Source organism: Bos mutus, chromosome X (assembly GCF_027580195.1).
Source record: "Bos mutus isolate GX-2022 chromosome X, NWIPB_WYAK_1.1, whole genome shotgun sequence".
Taxonomy (NCBI): Eukaryota; Metazoa; Chordata; class Mammalia; order Artiodactyla; family Bovidae; genus Bos; species Bos mutus.
The window spans coordinates 127593672-127605648 of record NC_091646.1 but is presented as its reverse complement, the minus strand read 5'-3'; positions in this window follow the sequence as shown (position 1 = coordinate 127605648).

The following is an 11977-nucleotide window of genomic DNA, read 5'->3' as shown; positions in this document are numbered from 1 at the left end:
TCCCTGCGGCTGTCTCTCTGTACCTCCGGAAATGGCCCCAAGAGACACGGTTCGCATCTTGCACAGTGGGCGCTTGCTTCGAGATCCAGCATTCCCATCACCTCCCATCCCCCAGTGCCCCTCTTCTACCCTAAATGTGGGGCCCAGACATTGATGTTAATAGCCGCTTTAGAGAAACACTGCAAACCCTCACCGATTTCCCATTCCCTGTTTGACCCTTTGGCCTGCTAGCCCAACGATCGGGGCTTTATTCAACTCTTGAGAGCTGCCCTCTGTAGGTCGAGCAGAGAGGAGGCTGTGGGGGCTTCCCAGACCGTCTTCCGTGTGTTTCTCAGGGAATTACACCTGCTTCTCGGGAGGGAGAGTGTTGAACCGCTCCTGGTGGCCTCGTGCACTGGGGCCCCATTGCTCTCAACAGGGCACACTTTCTTTGAACTAGCTGGCATTTTCTTTTGCTACCCTTTGCTGGTCTGAACATCACCACTGTTTCTCTTCTCTCTGTGGCCTGTTCCCTTTGGTAATTTTCATCATGTTCTAGAGGTTTTGTTAAATATGACTAGAGGGCTGAGTTCTCCTCTGAAGCTTTTCTATTCCTCCAAATGTTTGGACTTGTTTTTTTTAGCCCAATTGGAGAGAGGTGGGAGGGGAACCTTGGCTCCCTTCCGACACAATAACCTGTGTGATTGGCTCTGCTTCTGTCTCCTTGCTAACGAGGCGTTGCGAGGATCTCTCGCTGTTTCCTTTGCTTTCTGTCTTTTGTCATATAATGATGTCTTATATGCGTGTATCTTACAGATTGGAAAGCAGATCCTCCTTTAAAATATATGATTGTGGTTCTGTTTTCGTTTTTTTAATATCTATTTTTATTTTATATTGGAGAATACTTCATTAACAATGTGGTGATACTTTCAGGCGTTCAGCAAACTGTTTCAGTTTATACATATACATGTATCTATTCAGATTATTTTCCCATTTAGGTTATTACATAATATCCAGCAGAGTTCCCTGTGCTGTCCAGCAGGTCCTTGTAGGTTCTCCATGTTAAATACAGCACTGTGTCCATGTCCATCCCAAATTCCCTAACTATCCCTTCCTCCATCCTTCCCCCTGCTAACCATGAGGTTATTACAGAGTATTGAGCAGAGTTCCCTGTGCTGTCCAGCGGGTCCTTGTGGGTTCTCCATGTTAAACACAGCAGTGTGTCCATGTCCATCCCAAACTCCCTAACTATCCCTTCCCCCACCCTTCCCGTCTGGTAAGTTCATTCTGTAAGTCTGTGAGTATATTTCTGTTTTGTAAACAAGTCATTCTAGTTTTTCAAGAATATAACTGCTGTAGATGGCTCTCCCCCCACCTCCCAAATTCACATGTTGAAATTCTCACCGCCCCCGCCACCCCGTAGGATATTAGGAAGTAGGGCCTTTGGGAGGTGATGAAGTCACAGGGTGGAGCTCGCGTGAATGGATTTCCTGCCTTTATAAATGACACCCAGAGAGCCCTCCGACCCCTTCCAACACAGCAAGGAGGTGTCTGTCTATGAACCAGGAAGCTTGTCCTCACGGAACCTGCCAGGATCTTCATCTTGGACTTCCCAGCTCTCTTACCTGTGAGAAGGAGATGTCTGTTGTTTATAATCCACCTGCTCTGTGGCCTTTTATTATAGCCGCCCAGACCGACTGAGACAGTCATCAACCCCCTATTACAAACCTACATGAGCCGTGCTGGTAAGAATGCCTGGCTCCTAACACGTGTCTCAGACATATTAGCTGTTTTCATTATGGTCGATACTGACATTATTCAAGACCTCAAATGCCGTGGTTGTCTTTTACCTCAAACTGTATCCAGTGAGGGCAATTTATATTTTATAGACTCATACTTTCATATTCTTTTCTATGAAAAGATGGGATTTTAAAAGATTCTAGAAGATGGGATTTTAAGCCCAAATTATTATCATTTTTGATACTAATTATGTTAAAACAAATATATCCATTTGCAGCAACTTAATCATAGCATTTAATTCCTTTGAGTAACCATTTTGACACTTTTTTTTTTTTTTGGGTATAAAACACGATGCTTCTCTGGCATTAATAGTTTGGGACCTTGTATCCCATAATTTGGGCTCCCCTGATGACTCAGCATGTAAAGAATCTGCCTGCCAGTGATGGAAACTCGGGATTGATCCCTGGGTCAGGAAGATCCCCTGGAGGAGGAAATGGCAACCCACTCCAGTATTCTTGCCTGGAGAATCCCATGGACAGGGAGCCTGGTGGGTTACGGCCCATGGGATCCCAGTCAGACACGACTGAGCCACTGAGCTCAGCAGCACATCTCATAATTTATACATTCCTGAGTTGTGATTTGGGTTTCATCTCTGGTGAACTAAAGTGGATTTTATTTTTGGGAAACATATCTGGGCTATTAGAAAGCTTCTTGAATTTGTAGAAGTCTTTTCTTCTTTGCCTTTCTTTAGGACAAGACTTTTTGGTTGGACAGAAACGTCTTTGGATATCCATTTTTCTACTGTAAGAGAAAAAAGATATTTTGAAGATCAGGCTTCTGCATGAAATATCTGAGCACCCCATGATTTTGGCCTCTTTGAGATAGCCTCTTGTTTTATTTTTTTCTGCCTGAGTTCTTCATGCCAAATTACATCTTGGTCCCCGTGAATCTTCTTAATCTTCACATTGACACTGTGGTTCCTCGTGACTCTTTTTTTTTTTTTTTTTCCTTCCATACATCCGCAGATTTTGACTTCTTTTCTTAAGTCTTTGAATGAAGAGAGATTTATCTAGACCTGATTTGTGCCCACACACCGGATCCGTGGCTTTTTCTTGGCCCTGCTGTCTGCCCTCTTCTTCTGGGGGAAGAAGTTTAACACTATTTTGGGTTGACACGACAGAGGTGTGTTTCCTGGCACCAAGAGGCGTTATCTCACACAGTTGATAATCCTGTTTTCTGTGAACATTGTCTTTACCCCATGACTCGATTTCTTTTTTATTCTCTGAATTAATTTTTTTTCTGCTCCCTAAGGGTACTGGTGTCAGAGCTCTCCCTACCCCCACCCATGCAGCATCCTGTATCCCAGACTTACCCTTCCTGGGACCCTCTGAGCTGCTACTGTGCATAACTGTGTAAGATTAGCTGCCCTGTATGTGCACTTGAGTTTTTGCTACTCTGTGTATCCATAAAGTTTATCAGTATACTTACATATATGCACATGGTACCCCTGTAAGTCTTCACTGGCTATTCACTTAGAGTCTCCTTTATACCTCCTTGCTTTCCAGTTGGCCCTCCCTGGTGGTCTGGTTGCAGAGAAGGGAGTCCGGAGAGTGAGCGGGTTGAGAACCATCTTCTTGAATACGACGTTAAATCCCTCTGCAGGGATTCCCGTAGCTCTCCAGTAAAGACAGGAATGAAGTGAGCGTCCTTCCTGTCTGATATAGCTTGCATATTTGTAACAGTCCTGCATCAGGTTCTTATAGGTATTATTATTTTCGTTTCAACTTTGCAATAAAGATCATCTTTTAAGGTATGTTATAAAGTCAAGTTTAGACTGTCCATTTAAAAGTTTACAGGAAATTTCTTAAGGGTCCAACTATGATCATCTTCCCTTTGAAATTTAGTGGAGGCAAAACTAAAAGTCGGTCAGTTGTGTCCAACTCTTTGCGGCCCCATGGACTATACAGTCCATGGAATTCTCCAGGCCAGAATACTGGAGTGGGTAGCCTTTCCCTTCTCCAGGGGATCTTCCCAACCCAGGGATCAAACCCAGGTCTCCCACATCACAGGCGGATTCTTTACCATCTGAGCCACGAGCGAAGCCCAAGATACTCTCCAGGCCAGAATACTGGAGTGGGTAGCCTGTCCCTTCTCCAGGGGATCTTCGAAACCCAGGGATTGAATCCAGGGCTCCCATATAGCAGGCTGATTCTTTACCAGCTGAGCCACCAGGGAAGCCCAAGAATACTTGGGTGGGTAGCCTATCCCTTCTCCAGCTGATCCTCCTGACCCAGGGATTGAACCCAGGTCTTGAACACAAGAGAAGGTGCTAGTCTATATATGGGAGGGTTTTCAAAGTATTGAATACTGTTTCTCATGAGCTCAAGAGAATTTATATGAATGCCCTTTTGAATGAGAATATGTGTTACATCAGGAACATTTTTTGTAATGACAGTGAGAATTGACTCTATGAGGTTTTTGCTTTTCTTTTTAATTGTTAGTGTCAATTGCACCTGGTTTTCGTTAAGTCAAATCAAGTCAGTATGCTTATTTTGATCACGTGCCCATAGTTCCAGCCACTATTGTCTCCTTTGAGTCTTAGAGAAGGAGATGGCAACCCACTCCAGTATTCTTGCCTGGGGGAATCCCACGGACGGAGGAGCCTGCTGGGCTACCGTCCACGGGGTCGCAAAGAGTCAGACGAAACTGAGCAGACATACACACTGCAGACAGATGTCTCAAAAATCCGTCCTGTATGAAGGGGTGGGAAGAGAGGGGATCCTGTCGGAAATTCCAGAACATCTGCAGTCTCAGCCTGGGTGTTCCTCCCCTAGATGCCCCCCACATGGGTGATGCTGAGAAGTCACCACTCTGCCCCAACCCCCAACTCCTCTCCCCTCTAGAAGAGTCTCGGTCCAGCAGGAGCCAGAAATGCATCCATCCCCCACCCGCAGAGTCCCCCGGGAGAAGAAGCAGTGGCCTTTGGTATGTCACTCCTGCGGCACTGCCTTCCTTCTCAGCATGTAACCCACCGCCCTCCTGTGAGAGCCCACTGCATGGTCAATACGATGGGACCACGGAGCTGTCTCTTTCTGCCCCGATTCTCCCTGGCCACCTGGAAGCCACTGTCCCCCAGGGGTCATGTGTGGTTTTTATACATCTGGGGTCAGCGAAGCCTGATGGGAGTTTCCCAGGGTGCTCTGCAGCAGCTCCAAAGCATCTTGTGAGGTCAACTGCCCAGGTTTTCCCCTCTCGCCTTCTGGGGTCCATAGACGTTCTGTGCACTAGGGATTGTGAGTTCTGCCTGCATCCCCTTACCAGGGCCTGCTTGAACCCCCTGAAGCCCCCGCTCCAGGGTCCCCTTTGCAGTAACCATCTCCACCCTCAGAGTATCCAGGGTCCCCTTTGCAGTAACCATCTCCCACCCTCAGAGTATCCAGGGTCCCCTTTCGAGTAACCAGCTCCCCACCCATGGAATATCTCTTGAACCTACAGAACTGTGGGTTTTTCAAACGTGTTTAGAATTCATGTTAACGTTTACCATTTCACATTAAGATTTAGTCTCGTAACGTGTATGCCCACAGCACACACTGCTTTATTGAAAAGAGTATGAACGTGACTGCAGACACGCTTTCCATAGCATCCTTTTATTCTTCATTTTTACACGACGCTGACACCCCCCTGGGCTCCCGCCAGCCTCGGCCACCTTGGGGAGGTCGTCCGCCTGTGACTGAAGCCCACCTGCAACCCCGTGGGTGTGTCCCCAACTTCCTCTCTGCTCAGACCACCGGTGATGCTGACCCAGAGTTCCTCATGATGCAGACGTGTCAGACTGACCTCAAGCTGTCCTACTGCTTTAGGCAAGGCTCTTTCACCCACGACAGCCCACTCTTGTTCTTTAACATATCATTTCCTGTGTGTTCTGTGTTCCCCCTCTCAAAGTATGATGTGGATCGCAGAGGCATCAAACATGGTGACAAGTGCGCCTCATCTGGGACTAAACATGGAAACCGGTGGAAAGAAGAAAACTCTCTTCTAAAAGTGAGGAGACCACACAGTCCCCTACCTGGCCCCAGACACAGATGATTGTCCCCGAGGGCTTGGTTTTAGAAAACAAGTCAATCTAGGGAAATCAGTGAATCCAAGAAGGCTTTTTTTTTTTTTTTCCAACCATGGTTTTGAGCAAATCCACTGTTCCTTTGCTTCACTCATTCTATGGAGATAGAAAGAGAGAAAAGACAGATGTCAGTCAGCAGCACAAATCTTTGCACTTAAGGATGCTGTAAATGGTTCCAGGCTGCCTCTCCATGGACCGGCGTTCGGGGCAGAGTGAGACAAGGAGGGGCAGTGTGGGAGAGAGAAAGACAGAGAGAGGTGATGGTACGATTCAGGTTGAGGAAACACACAGCCGTGGGAATTGAGCTTTTGTGGCAAGAGGTGAGAGCTTTTCAGAATCCCATTTCCCTCTTGCATAGGAGACCCATGTTCATGGTCTTAACCGACCTTAGAACGGCATAGGAATCCTTCCTTTTTCTCCAAAGTATGCTGAGATTTTCATTCTCTGTTCATACTGAGGTGATGCCATTTAAGTGTTGAACTCTTGGGGATCTGAGCACATTGGATCAATTATTTACAGTAATAGGAATGTCTTTCAAGGAGAAATTTCTTTTTTTTTTCTTTTAATTTGTACTATAGTTAATTTACAGTGTTGCGTTGGTTTCCGCCATACACCAGTGTGAATCCCCTCCGTCTTGAGCCTCCCTGCCCCGCCCACCCCTCTAGGTCATCGCAGAGCACCGAGCTGACCGCCCTGTGCCATGCATAAGCTTCCCACTAGCCGTCTATTTTACACATGGTATCATCTGTATTAGGGCCTCCTTGGTGGCTCAGCTGGTAAAGAATCCGCCCGCAGTGCAGGAGACCCGGGTTCGATCCCTGGGTTGGAAAGACTCCCCTGGAGAAGGGAAAGGCTACCCACTCCAGTATTCTGGCCTGGAGAATTCCACGGACTGTATAGTCCATGGGGTTGCAAAGACTCGAACACGACTGAGCAACTTTCACTCTCACTATATGTGTATTTCAGTGCTACTCTGTCGGTGTGTTTTGTGTGAGTTTAAAGTGTACATAAAAGTGATTCAGTTATACTCACACACAGACGCACACACATATATGCAGACACACACGTACACACTGTTAATTCTTTTCCATTATAGGTTATTATCGGAGAAGGCAATGGCACCCCACTCCAGTGCTGTTGCCTGGAAAATCCCATGGACAGAGGGGCCTGGTGGGCTGTGGTCCATGGGATCTCAAAGAGTCGGACACGACTCAGCGACTTCACTTTCAGTTTTCACTTTCATGCACTGGAGAAGGAAATGGCAACCCACTCCAGTGTTCTTGCCTGGAGACTGAAAAAAAAAAGAAAAAGAAAAAAAAAAAAGAAATTTCTCCCAGAAAGACATTCCTATTACTGTAAATAATTAATCCCAGGGACAGGGGAGCCTGGTGGGCTGCCGTCTATGGGGTCGCACAGAGTCGGACACGGCTGAATCGACTTAGCAGCAGCAGCATAGGTTATTATAAAACACTGAGTAGAATTTCCTGGGGCTGTACAGTCATTCCTTGTTACTTGGCAGGAATTCCTTAGCAAACTCTAGAAACAGCAGAGAGAAAGACAAGAGACGATGCTTGGATACATTCTGTTCTTGGTTTAATTGAACTTTTGAACTGTCACCACCGCCATCAGAAAAAGTATTACTCACATTTCTTAACTGATAACAAGACAGAGTTAGAAAGAATGAACTATTTGCACATACTTCACAAGTGCTTTATTTAAGCTCACCTACACACCCAAAACTGTGTAACTCTAAAGCTGCTGCTGCTGCTCCTAAGTCACTTCAGTCGTGTCCGACTCTGTGTGACCCCATAGATGGCAGCCCACCAGGCTCCCCCGTCCCTGGGATTCTCCAGGCAAGAACACTGGAGTGGGTTGCCATTTCCTCCTCCAATGCAGGAAAGTGAAAAGTGAAAGTGAAGTCGCTCAGTCGTGTCCGACTGTTAGCGACCCCATGGACTGCAGCCTTCCAGGCTCCTCCATCCATGGGATTTTCCAGGCAAAAGTACTGGAGTGGGGTGCCATTGCCTTATTTAAAAAAAAATTTTTTTAACCATACTATCTGGATTCTATGTTTTACCTGTGTCAGGGGAAACAAGGAAAGAAAGAAAGCAAGCGGGCATCTTCAAGTCTCACACATGCCAGCTGCATTCCGGTTTATTCCCAAGGCACATTCGTTGTCTAAACACCCAAAGTTAAGTCTTGTGTGGATTTACCAATAAAAATGCTAATAACAGTGCTTTGTATTCCTGTTTTGGCAGGGAAGGCAGTCGGTGGACATTGACAAATTTGGTGTCGTTGGTTTTTAATACACGAACTCCCGTGTGGTGTGGAGGAAATTGGAAAAGTGGAGATTTCGTTCCGTGTCCCAGGAGCCCAGCATGGTTATAAATCCATTCTCTTCCAGGAGTCGGGAACCTACGTCTGGCAGATAAACACATCTATCGAATCTTAAATGTTTTGGCTGTATCCATACAGCGGGAGTCTGTCTGCGACTCGAAACAGAGCAAAGGAAACTAAAAATAAAATCCTCTAGCCCAGGGTCCCCGTTAAGATAATCTCCATCGGTTCTTCGGAGAATTACTCAGTGGGTGCCTTCCGAAGAGCTGGGATTTCGAAGCGTTCCAAACAGTCTGAAGGATGATCCGGAGGGTGGCTGTGGGGTACCACGGGGCTTCTGTCTGCCTCTGAAACTTCAAGGCTACTGGAGAACAAAGCCTTCTCGGCCTGAGCGGAGACAGTCCATATATAACACAGGTTTCGAGACATCAAGCGGTACCAAGCAGACCAAGAAGCACCCTAGCACAGTGGGTGTCAGAACACACGCGTTCACACACCTATTCGTCTCTTCTGGGTAGCTGCTCACTGGCTTATGCAGAAAAGATCTTGATGGTTGTGGGCAGATTGAAATACACGTTCCTAAAATAAAACAACTGGGACTTGAGGGGAAAGAAGAGACAGAGAGAGATTCTTCTTGTTTTTGTTTTGTAAGAGATTGATTTGTGCATTTAATTATTTTTTTTTGTCTGTGCTGGGTCTTTGTTGCTGAGTGGGCTTCTTCATTGCGGTGGCTTCTCTTGCTTTGAGCCACGGTCTCTAGCCACAAGGGCTTCAGTGGGTGGGGGTCGTGAGCTCTAGGGTGCTTGGGCTTAGTTGCTCCATGGCATGTGAGGTCTTCCCGGATCAGGAATAGAACCCACGTCTCCTGCACTGTAATGGGCCAAGGTGCTTCAGTCGTGTCTGACTCTTTGCAGTGCTGCAGACTGTAGCCCACCAGGCTCCTCTGTCCATGGGGATTCTCCAGGCAAGAAGACTGGAGTGGGTCACCAAGCCGTCCTCCAGGGGATCTTCCTGACACAGGGGTCAAACCCACGTCTGCTGCATTGCAGGCAGATTCTTGACCACTAGCACCACCTTGGAAGCCCTCCTTCATTGTAAGGCAGATGCTTAACCACTGGACCATCGCGGAAGCCTTTGTTTTCATTTTGAAATGATGACTAGCCATGACCAAAGATTCGAGTGCAAGCAAAGACCAGTCCATGGGATGAAGACATGCGAACGTGGCTTCTATGAGAGATTAAGTGAAACGGGGACCTGCAGAAGCGAAAACCCAGAACTGTGTGTGTGGAAGCAGGCTGACCAAAGGGACTCCAATGAGTCTCGCTTCCTGATAATCACAGCCTTGTTTAAATCCCTCTGTCTCTGTGTGCAAAGGCCTCCTAGGGACTGCTTCTCAATGGACAGAGTGCAGAGAAAAGGTACAGAGATGAGTTTTTTTTTTGGTCTGACGTGCTTGGGCTGCTGTAACCGAATGCCATGGACTAGGTGACGTAGTGGACAGACATATATTTGTCAAGGTGATGGAGGCTGGTAAGTCCTCCACCAAGGTCCTGGATACACCTTCTTGCTGTGTCCTCAGATGAGGGAGGGAAAGCAGACCATGCCATCTCCTCTTCTTCATGTAAGGGCACTAATCCCATTATGGAGGGCCCCACCCTCATTACATCATCTACCCCATCATGTGCCCCCCGACCCTTATGACTTCATCTGAACGTAATGACCTCACAAAGCCTCCACCTCTGAATACGATCCCATGAGGACTTGGGACTTCAGTGTGTGAATTTTGTGGGTGGGGGATGGGGATGCAAACATTCAGGTCCTAACAGTTATCAAAGACTGGAACTCTGCTGTTAAGAGACTCTGGACTCTCTCTGTTGCCACCCCGGCTTGATGAGTCAGACTGCCATATTGGAGGAGCCCGCCAGTCAGGGAACCAAGCAAAGCCTTCGGCCAACAGGGTGTGGAAGCCACAAGGGTCTCTGTCCATCAATTCGTGAGGAACTGGATCCTTTCAACAGCATCAGGGAGCTTGGGGATGAGTCCTTCCCACATGGTTTCTGGGAGAGGACCACAGCCCTGACTCAAAGTTTCTATTTTATCTTGTGAGAAAGCCGTCCCTGCATCCAAAGTAGAGGACCCAGCAGAGTCTCAATCTGGAGGTGGGGATGGCAAGAATACTGGAGTGGGTTGTCATTCCCTCCTCCAGGGGATCTTCCTGACCCAGGGGTCGAACCCAGGTCTCCTGGGTCTCCTGCATTGGCAAGCAGATTCTTTACCCGCTGAGCCAACTCCTTGTGTAGTTCCCACATATATGGAGATGCATAAAATATTCCGTTCAAGTCATCCCTTGAAGGAATATCATTCTAAGTACTCCCAGTGAAGGGGTCGTCCATAAGCTGTGAATTCACCCCCACCCCACCACCCTAGAATTATCAGACACTTTGGGGATGGTAACTTGATGGAAAAACACGGCTCCCCTTGTTTTAAACAGGGGCTTCCAGGCACCTGCGCTTAATCCTCAAAGGATTTGACAGAGTTGTCAGAACTCCCCAGCCTCAGCTCTGGAAGCAGAGCCCTTCAAAGCGATGCGTGCAACGTCTGAGTCTCTGAGTCTCAGGGCAGGAGATTAAAGTGTCTGTGAATGCCTCTCTCACCATCGTTTACATCCGTGATCCTCACCCAGGGATGCAAATCTGTCTCCTTGGAGGAGCCCTGGGAGGTCACAGGTGCTGTCTCCCGGCAGGGCAGCCAAGCCCTGGAACCTCTCAGGGTTACGCTTCACACCTTTAGTCTCCTTCTCTCCCCACTCCTATGTTCTGTTCTCTGCTCTGTCTCTCCCCATGACCTCTTTTCCTGGAACCCCCGTCTCCTCTGTTTTAATTCTGACTGCTCCTCGGTCACGGCAGCTGAGGGGCTCCAGCCCACTCCCCCTGCACATTCCCATGGAGGGTGTCCATGGACCCTCAGTTTTAGATACGCCTTCTCCTCCTTTTTGCCTTTTCATGCTGTTCATGGTGTTTTCACAGCAAGAATACTGGAGTGGTTTGCCATTCACTGGCCCAGTGGATCATGTTCTGTCAGAAGTCTCTGTTGTGACCCGTCGGGTCATAGCGTCATTAAGTTATGCAAACCCATTTGCCACGATAAGGCTGTGATCCATGAAGGGGAAAAGGACACCACTGATGAAAACATGTATCTGCCCCACACTCCAAATTTAATTTGCATTGTTCTCATATGAAACTGTCCTGAAGGAAATCGGTCCTGAATATTCACTGGAAGTACTGATGCTAAAACTGAAGCTCCAATACTTGGACCACCTGATGCAAAGAGCTGATTCATTGGAAAAGATCGTAATGCTGGGAAAGATGGAAGGCAAGAAGAGAAGGGGATGACAGAGGATGAGATGGTCGGACGGCATAACCGACTCGATGGAGATGAGTTTGAGCAAACTCCGGGAGATGGTGATGGACAGGGAAGCCTGGTGCGCTGCAGTCCCTGGGGTCACAAAGAGTCAGACGTGACTGAGCATCACCAGCCTCCTCCTTTGTCTGAGCTGGAAGTGGTAAAAGATAAAAATGACAGGCAGAGAGAATGGTTCTCATGGGAGAAGTTCCCTGTTTTCAGATCTACATGTATCTACTCACAATGGTCAGTCCATCCTCCCCAGACGCTGAAGACACAGAAGTACCTTCATCCATGCAAGTGTCATGTCATCCATACACAGGGAGAGACTTATTTTTCTGAAGGTAAAGGTGACTGATTATTTGACCTGGGAGTAAGACAAGGAGGCTCATAATTTTGCTG